Source organism: Diadema setosum, chromosome 7 (assembly GCF_964275005.1).
Source record: "Diadema setosum chromosome 7, eeDiaSeto1, whole genome shotgun sequence".
Classification (NCBI taxonomy): Eukaryota; Metazoa; Echinodermata; class Echinoidea; order Diadematoida; family Diadematidae; genus Diadema; species Diadema setosum.
The window spans coordinates 21323-32338 of NC_092691.1; the positions used below are offsets into that span (position 1 = coordinate 21323).

The window sequence follows — 11016 nt, forward strand, 5'->3', positions numbered from 1 at the left end:
GAGAAACGCTTTGATTGTACCGCGGGATTAGCAATTTATCGATCGGTTTTGGCTGCTTTGTTTGTTGAGCAGAATATTCGAAGTTGGCACGCCGTCAACTGAGTCGGACGTGCGAACGTGGCACATAAAGAGTTAAACTGAAGTTAGAGAAGTCAGATAAGTACATTGCATGATGAAATTTTGTTACATACCCACAGTGTTTCTACCTGATGCATTGACTTTAAACGCAAAATTTGAGTACTACATGGTTGAGCTGATATGGGTCATTAAAACTACATCTTAAATAAATTTCTTTGTTTTATTCATACATTTTACAGTAACAAGCCTCCAAGACAATGATGTCAGGAACATCGACGAGAAGTTGGAGGAGTTCTATAACAATCATCTCCTCCCTCTTGTCGATGCAACTGGACAAATTTCCAGCCATGAAGCAGCGCTGTTGCGGGGCTACTTTATGTTATCAGTAGCCCTGCGCAATGGCACGAAGGCCTCAGAAGCCATGAACATAGTGGTGGATTGGGTCCTCCAGGCCCAGGAGTACTCTCACACCAACCATGGACCCTACGTAGGGTCCATACACCAACAGTCATGTAATAAAGGTAAAGTGTACTCTAAACATACATCTGTATGCATGCTCAATACATGCGTAACACATAATAAGTAGAAGGTACTATGTTGCCCTGCTTCTGTATCAGGCACACCTCATGTTCCTGTATTTTTCAAAACAGACCTTTGTCCTGTCATTTACAGACTCCCATAATCTAATCACATCATTATACCATAACATACACTGGTACTGTCATCAGAGAAATTACAGACAGTCCATTACAAGAGTAGAATGGAACAAAAGAACGGAAAGCAATGCTTAAGTTTGGTGGTAGGGACACCCTTGATGTCAACTGATTGGTTTTGATATTGGTGAAAAATTGTACATGACACCTACGCAGTATTATATAGCATTATGCTTCCCTTTGGAGCTCAGTGTGTGATTGATTGCACAAATTTCTGAGTATGAGGAGAACATTGCACTCTGTTTTACATGGAGAGAAACAGAGTGCAATGTACAGTATACCTCACAGTGTAGTAATTATTACCTGTTAGAATGTTTAAATGCCCTTTTGATATTACAACTCAAAAGACTATTTCCTCATGGATAATTTCACTTCTGGTCATCAACCACAAAACCACCAGCACGCATGGAGCAGCGAGGGTGTGCGTCCGTGACATCGTGTACCGGAGGCTGATATCATACATCAGGAACGTTCGCCCTTGCTCTTCAGGATATACGACAAATATCAAGACGGTGTTTTTCACCGCAAAAACGCCCCAGCTGACGAACTCCAGCTGCAATCACTCAATTAGAGCAATTCAGGATAAACTGGGGTTAAATCCGGTAACACTCACCCACGTCAAGAAGTGGATATCCAGCACTGTAAGCAAACTTACCTCTTCACTGAGGAGTACATAGTTATACCCTTTTTAGCCAGTCACAGTCATACACAATCTTGCATCTTCTGTGTTCAGTGGCTCAATCACATATCAAAACTCCGCTGCCAGACTGGTCACGCTAAGCAAGTCATCATCCCACATCTCGCCCATCCTCAAGAAGCTCCACTGGCTTCCGGTCAACGCCCGCATCCAATTCAAGATTCTCCTTCTTGTATACCAAGCGCTACATGGCACAGCTCCACAATACATCCAGGACTTAATACAACCCTACACTCCACCAAGGCAACTACGGTCCTCAACCTCTAGTCTGCTTCACATTCCACGCATACATCACAGTTGGGGGGCACGGTCTTTCTCATACATTGGACCTCATCTATTGAACAGTCTCCCACTCAACATCCGTCAGGAAACTTCGTACTCTCATTTCAAGACTCTAGTTAAATCATATTTGTTTAATTGTAGTTTTTGTTAATGTTAATGTAATATTGTATGGACTGGGTTTGGAGGGTTGTACACAGTATGTGTTGAAGTACGCAGGCTCTCATGCGCCGAGAGTATCATTAATGATAGATACGGCGCATTATAAATGTACTTTATTATTATATTGGATGTCCAACATATAAAAATTTGTAGATGAAGAGCAAAAACAAACATTTATTATAATTCAGGTGGAATTATGTTACGAAGTTAGTGGAATAGGTTCCTATGTTGCAACTGATTGTCAAATTGCCCTACATCGACGTAAATAAGCACTGAATTGATCAGTGTCTCAGTAGTAGCCATGATAAAAAATCATGGGCGTACATACTCGAGCAGGATTTGAACCTACGACCTCCTGATCACCGGACAGGCGTCATCTCCACTAGACCACCGAGCATTCGCCCGAAAGCAAGTGTTGGTTCTAATCCTTATAGCATGCAGCGGGTACTGCTTTATTATTCAAATTCATGATTTTCTTCCGTCGAGATGTTTCTTCATTGCAACTGATTGACAAATTGCCCTACATCGACGTAAATAAGCACTGAATTGATCAGTGTCTCAGTAGTACCCATAACAAAAAATCATGGGCGTACATACTCGAGCAGGATTTGAACCTACGACCTCCTGATCACCGGACAGGCGTCATCTCCACTAGACCACCGAGCATTCGCCCGAAAGCAAGTGTTGGTTCTAATCCTTATAGCATGCAGTGGGTACTGCTTTATTATTCAAATTCATGATTTTCTTTCGTCGAGATGTTTTTTCATTGCAACTGATTGACAAATTGCCCTACATCGACGTAAATAAGCACTGAATTGATCAGTGTCTCAGTAGTAGCCATGATAAAAAATCATGGGCGTACATACTCGAGCAGGATTTGAACCTACGACCTCCTGATCACCGGACAGGCGTCATCTCCACTAGACCACCGAGCATTCGCCCGAAAGCAAGTGTTGGTTCTAATCCTTATAGCATGCAGCGGGTACTGCTTTATTATTCAAATTCATGATTTTCTTCCGTCGAGATGTTTTTTCATTGCAACTGATTGACAAATTGCCCTACATCGACGTAAATAAGCACTGAATTGATCAGTGTCTCAGTAGTAGCCATGACAAAAAATCATGGGCGTACATACTCGAGCAGGATTTGAACCTACGACCTCCTGATCACCGGACAGGCGTCATCTCCACTAGACCACCGAGCATTCGCCCGAAAGCAAGTGTTGGTTCTAATCCTTATAGCATGCAGCGGGTACTGCTTTATTATTCAAATTCATGATTTTCTTCCGTCGAGATGTTTCTTCATTGCAACTGATTGACAAATTGCCCAACATCGACGTAAATAAGCACTGAATTGATCAGTGTCTCAGTAGTAACCATGATAAAAAATCATGGGCGTACATACTCGAGCAGGATTTGAACCTACGACCTCCTGATCACCGGACAGGCGTCATCTCCACTAGACCACCGAGCATTCGCCCCAAAGCAAGTGTTGGTTCTAATCCTTATAGCATGCAGTGGGTACTGCTTTATTATTCAAATTCATGATTTTCTTCCGTCGAGATGTTTTTTCATTGCAACTGATTGACAAATTGCCCTACATCGACGTAAATAAGCACTGAATTGATCAGTGTCTCAGTGGTAGCCATGATAAAAAATCATGGGCGTACATACTCGAGCAGGATTTGAACCTACGACCTCCTGATCACCGGACAGGCGTCATCTCCACTAGACCACCGAGCATTCGCCCGAAAGCAAGTGTTGGTTCTAATCCTTATAGCATGCAGCGGGTACTGCTTTATTATTCAAATTCATGATTTTCTTCCGTCGAGATGTTTTTTCATTGCAACTGATTGACAAATTGCCCTACATCGACGTAAATAAATTGATCAGTGTCTCAGTAGTAGCCATGATAAAAAAAATCATGGGCGTACATACTCGAGCAGGATTTGAACCTACGACCTCCTGATCACCGGACAGGCGTCATCTCCACTATAGACCACCGAGCATTGAATTGAATAATAAAGCAATAAAAGGTTCCTATGTATTATAAGTACCTGTTGCATACAAATATTGCTCTACAGATATCTGTCAAAAATTGGATTCTGTAACTATGACTTCAAGATTGCAAGCATGTCTATCCATAACTTTTTGCATTCAGAATGTAGAAGAAACTGCAGCACATCATCTTAGCAAAATAAGGCATTACACATTATGTCAACCTGGAAAAAAACAGTGAAAGGAGAGATAAATATGAAAATCTTACATTAAAAATGTTATATATCATTATTGTATTAAATAATCATGTCCACATAGGCATGTGACATGTGGGTCCTTAGTGATGCATGGATCTACAGTTTAGAATCTAAACGAATAAGCTGGTAACATAATTTTGCCTTTTTTATGACAGATGGCCGAAAATTACCCAGATCGGATCGTAGAAACTGCAGCAGCAATGCATCATCGTACATCTACAGCACAGAGAAATTACCATTCACTGCGAACGAGAGATCTTAGGAAATTGCGGCTAGCAAATGCAGCTGATGATGTTTTGAAGGTATTTACTCGGAACATTTGTTTTAAACACTGTGTGAACTGTAATAAAAATATTTCAGTATTGAGTGTAGGCTTTATCTTGAAAATGTTTCATTTAGGGATAAGATAAACTGAATTCACTGACCCATATTCATGAAGATGTATTTCTGAAGTCAGATGTGTGACAATACAAGGCCATGAACAGACTGTGCTGATTTGCAGCCACCTTGACAGTTTCTTAACAAAATAATCTAACATTATGCACAGTATAAAGGATCATGAAATATTCAACTGTAACAAAAATTGCAGGAAACCACTTACATCAATATATTGTTTGTTGAAAATTTAAAATAAAATATGGCTGCCACGTTTTATTACACACAAAAATGTTTAATCATCGCAGGTTTCAGAAAAAAAAAATATGACGGAATTCTCACGAGAAATTTCTAGAATATCTCACTCAAGATTAGGTGGTATTTGCATGAAATTAACTGTTGATTGGCATTTATTACTACCTTACCTTCACACATCTAATCCCCACTCCATTAGTGGAGTGCAAGTAAGGAAAACAAGGAGTCCACACTCTTCATTAGCATCCAGGGTGTGGTCAACGTGTTAAGACTGGACTCGTTTCTGAAACACACAGGCTTCTGCATGTCTGATATCCTGGCTGGACGAATCCTTCCCCTTACCTGCTTTCTTGAAGAAAAAGCATAAAGACAACATGCATTTTCCTGTCCTGTAGTTATGATGGTGAACAGCCAACATACACCATTAAAATGGGTTGCCGAATCCACTTCCAAATAATGGTTCATGCGCATGGTCTCACCACACAGGCATTCATTTCTTACTAGCCATAAATGATGTACGAGTCTTGTCCATGGAAGTTGTCCTGTCAGTAAATGCAAGTTGTTCGAGAGTGGCAGCAACCACTGCTGAATCAAAACAAAGACAGACCACTTCCACTGCCCATCCAACTGTGACCTCCATCCTCTGATCAATGTCATTTACAGGTTTAGTACTGCAGGGAAATAATGAAATTTTCAATTATGAAGAAGACACAAATAGTGTGACTTGATCTGATCATTTCTAAAATCTATCAAAAATTACTGAAAGTAGAGGTGAATTCATGCGTTCCCTGTACATTTCAACACACATCGTTGCAAATATGAAAATTATCAATGCAATGAACTTTATTGCAACTGTATCTAGTGATGACATCATACATACTCATGCTCATAACTGACTACTCATTTTCCAGTAACTCCTCTTTTATACCCAATTTTTAATCTACATGGAAGCTCCACCCCATGCACATTATTACCTATAAGCACAACACTAATATGTCAGTCGTTATCAGTTGTGCGTTGCTGAGCTGATGATTTAGAAGGCTCTGGATAGTCAATACTTCACCACCGTTTTCAGTTTTGTGAGTTATGATTGCTTTACAGATAGCAACTGCCCCATCCGAGATTCTTGAAGTCCCAACATTAAAGACCCTAGACAGAGAGGTAGGTGAAAATGAACCATCAAGAAACTCAAACAAGGTGGATATATAATAATCATCACCTGAACGTATAGATCAACATACAAACAATGTGTCAACTTTGTTTTAGTACAGTATAGTTTCTGCTTGAGAAGTGGAAAGATAATAACCCTTGAATTACCATCATTCTAATTTTCATATTTTCTATTACCAGAAATTATTATTCAACAGATACGCAATTTGTCCATTTCGGTTGCTATTTATAAACAAAAATAACTACACATTCACAGCCAAACTGATTACCATCATTTTACTTGTTTGTGTTATGTCATTGCTTCAGAGAATACCATTGACCTGTCTGACACTGATGCAGCATTACAAATCTTGGCCGAGGAGGCTGTCGAAGCATCAACAGATGTTAACGAGGTGTATATACAATAAATGAAATTTTGGAGTGACAAATTGGGTATAAACGATCTGTCAATTTTTTGGCAGACCAAACTGAAATACCATGTCTTAGTTCAGTATAGTACAGTTTCTCTCGCCATTATCTGTTGAAAACAGAAGACAACAACCTTGACAGTCAATATTATATCCCTCAGGTAAAGTTTCTTGCCATAGGATTATACACAGCACGAAAATGGTGTAGTCTTACTAGCTAGCTACGAGCAGCTGGATGCGGTGCAAAGAGTTACTAGCCAGCGTGATATACTCAGTAGTACTTTTGGGAATCCACGATCTGCACCCAATCGTGATCGTGTGATCGATATCTACATTTCTCGCTTTAGAATGTACGGAGTGCGCGTAGTAGCGATACTTTAGCTAGCGACAGTCCTGTGGCTTGTGTAGCTAGCGCTAGCATAAAATAGCAGCGCGGTGCGCAACGGCATTACTGAAATCTGTGGTGCGATGGCGTGTGTGTGTAACGTTTAGTGTGATAGTGCAGTTCAGCTCACAATTGACAAAGTGACTGCTTCAAGTAACGGAGGAATGATTGCAGCAGAAGGACAACATATCAGGTACGAATAAACTAAAACCGATTTTGAAGATGATCTGGGTAACGAAGCCGCTTTAGGCCTACTTCTAGTCCTGGACCGCCTCGATCTTTCGGAGTTTTGCACGCTGTAGTGTAGCTCGAGCGTAGCAACAACGCTTTAATACACGGTGGCCTATACATACAGCGCAGCGGCGTTGTTCGCTAGGCGCTGCACGCACTGCTGCTGCACTGCCACTGCCACGGCCTAACGTTAAACCTGCACAGTTTTCCAAAAGGGAACCTTGTCATTACTAGTAAAATGCTCGAGAGGGATATAAGACAAATATCGACTGCTTTCTTTCGGGCCATGGTAAAACTATTTGACCTCGGTGATTTCTCAACAGTGCCATGTCCCTCGACTTCGTCTCGGGACGTAGCACTGTTGAGAAATCACCTCGGTGCAAATAGTTTTACTATCTCCCTCTGTAGCAGTCGATATTTGTATATTATATCCCTCATAAATTCCTTCTCGTCCTCTGATTGGTCGAGAGCATTGAAAACGACAAAACATATTTCTACCATACAAATCCGCGTCTCGCTATTCTCCCTAGGGAAATAGTAAAAAAAAAAATTATATCACGCTGGTGAATTTCGCGCCTTTTTTGTTTGCGTCGAGACGTGAAATATTTCACGTGTAAATGAATGGGTATCGCAGCACCTTCGCTTCGCGAGAGATTTCATGTACAAATGAATGGTATCGCGGCGCCTTCACTTCGCGAGTGTGGCACACCGTAGACAATACACTCGATACGTGTAACGTTAGAGAAAGTAACAGACTCACCCAGAGAGACTCTTGTAAAGCTCTCTTTCTACCTAAAAAGATGCCCATGGCGTTATGGAATAGAATATTACGTTACAACAGAGTAGAACTAGCCTACTAGGCGTTACCTCGTAGATCTAGGCCTAGCAAAATGGGCTTTAAGTTCGAACGTTAGGTTCTAACGTTAGAGATCTTTACGTACCGTAGATCTTGGCCTCATAAAGACCCCCATGAAGGTCGTTCCAAAGTTTTGGGGACATGTATGAGAAAGTATGATCCCCTAACTACCGTGTACGGTATGCTAGATTCGAGGTAAGTGTCTATGCCTATCCCAGTGGAGGACTGCCTGTAAATTTGGGGAGTTCATGCTTCGCCGCTTGAAATTTGGTCTCGCAGTTCATAAACTTAGCGACCCACCCAAAAGATGTTGACAATAATGTAGTAGATCTGGACAGATTTAACAGGTTAGGCCTGCTTAATTATTTCTCGTGTAAGTTAAATCAGCTAAGCCTATTTCTACCTGTCTAACTGTAGAGTCTAGTTCCCGTAATCTGATCCTTTATCGGTTATTTGAGTAACGTTAGACTCGTCTAGGCTACATACGAAGCTTTTGAGAAGCCTTTTAGAAACTTCCATAGACATTACATTGTGCTGTCATTGTATACGATTCGGTGAAAATATTCATTCGAAATTTTGTCCCTGATTAAACCCATTAATGAACAGTGAATTATCGCATTTTCCCACACCATCCTCATCTACATTCAAAGCCAATCCATTTTTATGTGCTTTGCGCGCAGAGAAGCGCGTACTAAGTGTTCAGTGCGCGAATTATACGCGGTCGGTTTCAATAAGGGTGGTCGATATGTAGTACGGCTACCATACGTTAGAACATGAATCACACGAATCTACGATTGGCACTTAGGACCAGATCTAACGTTAGACTTACCGTTACTGAATGTTCTACCCAAATTTACAATGTATACTTGCATTTTCCCGCAAAGGATAGTCCATAGTCATGTATAGACAGCTAGAAAACGCTAGAAAGACAATAAAAAACATAAAAACAGCTGCAGCTCACATCGTTGAAAAGCTCGAGCACACACCAACGAACTTTCCGACAGACCGGATAGGCGTATTGCATGCACTGCCCCCCCCCCCCCCCCCAAGGAAAAACGCAGTAGGATGGGGGGTTGGGTGTCCGGACACCTAAGACTCTCGCGTACTGACCTGCTTATTAGGTGATCCGAGTATCCTCTCGGATCACCTTCTGTATCTGTACGGATTCTTTATTTCTTTATTTCTGGACAAAAGCTGTGCAGAGGTTAGCTCAGAAAGTGCATTGCCTATCAATGTCAAACGTATGCCATGTATGTATCGTGTCCCAAAGACGACAGATTTAGTAAAATCACAGTGATCAGTCGACCGTGACGTCACTATGACGTCATTATATGAAAACACATTTTCATTCATATCTCATTACTGGAATGGAAATTTTCAATGAAATTTACGTCACATATGTGACCGGCGACAACAGTTTCAGGCAAAAGTCGGGAATTTTGAAAATGCATTTTTTAATTGAATCACATTGCCCATTTCCTAAGCTTTACAATGATATAAAACACTTGCATTCTCCGGCACCGTAAGTGGTCAAATAAAGCGAAATATAATGCACTCTTTGATTTGATAGCCTGACAAAATTGCGAGAAAATGGGCTTTGAAGATTCACCTCTTGCTCGAAGACAATGCCGACCGGCGATGCGAGTTGAGAATCACCCATCCGTACGATGGTGCCAATCGAGATTAAGCTCCGCCTCTAGCAACCACAGCGGCTTCTGATTGGCTCACTGAGAGAGTCAAATTTCCCGGGCACCTTCCTCGGAACTCAGCGTATGGAGCCGAATACACAATGCGTTTCGCTCGGGTTGGTTTACCACACAGAACTCTCTGTGGTTTACGTACACAACGTCTTTCAAGATGGCGGATACGATAATTGCAAGCTTGCTGGTTACGTGTGAATGTGCACGTATTACCCAATGGCCTCCACACGCTATGCCTGTGTGTTCACGTCACAGGAACGGGTGGAGCAGATATACATATCTTTACAAATCACATTATCATTGCGGTTGATTTGTCCTGTAAATTTCATTATTTGGGACCCTTTGTTTTGTTTTTGAGTCTCGCATGTGTTGCATTGTGCGATAAAGAAAGAAAGAAACAAACACGACTTTACTTAATTGGTTCAATTTTAATGTTTATCAGGCCCTACAGTGTATTTTAATATTGGTCAGTTATGACCGCTCCTTTCCTCTCTTCTGTTGTCTTTCTGAATCAACCTGTTGTCGTACTACAAGTATAAAAATCAAGTGAGTTTCCGATCACATGTTGCACGATTTGCGACTCTGATGCGTTCAACAATGTTCCCTATCGTATTTGTTTTCACATTGGAAGTCAGTTCTGTCTAGTGTTGTGTTCACTTTTTGTTTCATTTCCGTTGTCGAAAATGCGGTAGAAACGCTCTGATAGAAAGCCAAACGAAGAGCATACACTAGAGGAACGTACAGGTGTCTATTGTAGCAATAACAATGGAGCACGCACGCGTGGACAAAACATTTCCGACACGCTGCAAGACGTATCTCCGAAAGCCGAACTATGCAAATGTATGCGACGCACTAGCCAATCGCACGCGAGACGCCGCTCCGTAGCAACACTGGGCATATTGGCGCGGCGTTCGAAAGAACATCAAAGCTGACGAGTGCGATCCAACATAGGGTGTTTAATATTCCATTTTCGATAGAAAAAACTTTGTCTTATGCTCCGAAATTTGGTGTAGATGTAGTAAACACATCAAAGATTCAATTTCTGCAAAAAACCCAAATCGACAAAAATAATGGTCAAAACCTTTGTACCCCGCCTAGGAGGGAATTTCCTCTTGCGACTTTTGCCTGAAACCGCTGTCGCGGGTCACATATATTTCGAGTCAAGCGCATTCTACTCATATTATCAAAATTCATATTTATATTTAAAACGTGCGCGTACGCGCGCGTTGAAATATTTGTATGCTTCAATCGAGCTCAAAATCGTTTTGCACACGTTTCAGATCATTTGGAGCATTTTTTGAAAAATTGAAAAAATCGGACGGACGCGTACGCGCGCGCACATATACGCACGCACAGCTCATATGCAATAGAAATTTCCCGTTTTTTCACATTTATCAGATGCCTGAAATGTCAAGGAATATTTCTAGCAAGTTTCAAGTCAATCCGACTCAATA

The 11016-nt window shown here is 41.3% G+C and overlaps 6 non-coding genes across 6 annotated transcripts; all 6 read right to left on the reverse strand.

Annotated features, from left to right (window-relative positions):
* Positions 1 to 2253: 2253 nt before the first annotated feature.
* Trnat-ggu (transfer RNA threonine (anticodon GGU)) lies at positions 2254 to 2326 on the reverse strand. The gene has a single exon. It is a non-coding gene; the product is annotated as a tRNA-Thr (tRNA).
* Positions 2327 to 2522: 196 nt separating this feature from the next.
* Positions 2523 to 2595, reverse strand: Trnat-ggu (transfer RNA threonine (anticodon GGU)). Its single transcript has one exon. It is a non-coding gene; the product is annotated as a tRNA-Thr (tRNA).
* Positions 2596 to 2791: 196 nt separating this feature from the next.
* Trnat-ggu (transfer RNA threonine (anticodon GGU)) lies at positions 2792 to 2864 on the reverse strand. Its single transcript has one exon. It is a non-coding gene; the product is annotated as a tRNA-Thr (tRNA).
* A 196-nt stretch (positions 2865 to 3060) lies between these two features.
* On the reverse strand, positions 3061 to 3133 carry Trnat-ggu (transfer RNA threonine (anticodon GGU)). The gene has a single exon. It is a non-coding gene; the product is annotated as a tRNA-Thr (tRNA).
* Positions 3134 to 3329: 196 nt separating this feature from the next.
* Positions 3330 to 3402, reverse strand: Trnat-ggu (transfer RNA threonine (anticodon GGU)). The gene has a single exon. It is a non-coding gene; the product is annotated as a tRNA-Thr (tRNA).
* Positions 3403 to 3598: 196 nt separating this feature from the next.
* Positions 3599 to 3671, reverse strand: Trnat-ggu (transfer RNA threonine (anticodon GGU)). Its single transcript has one exon. It is a non-coding gene; the product is annotated as a tRNA-Thr (tRNA).
* Between the last annotated feature and the right edge of the window lie 7345 nt (positions 3672 to 11016).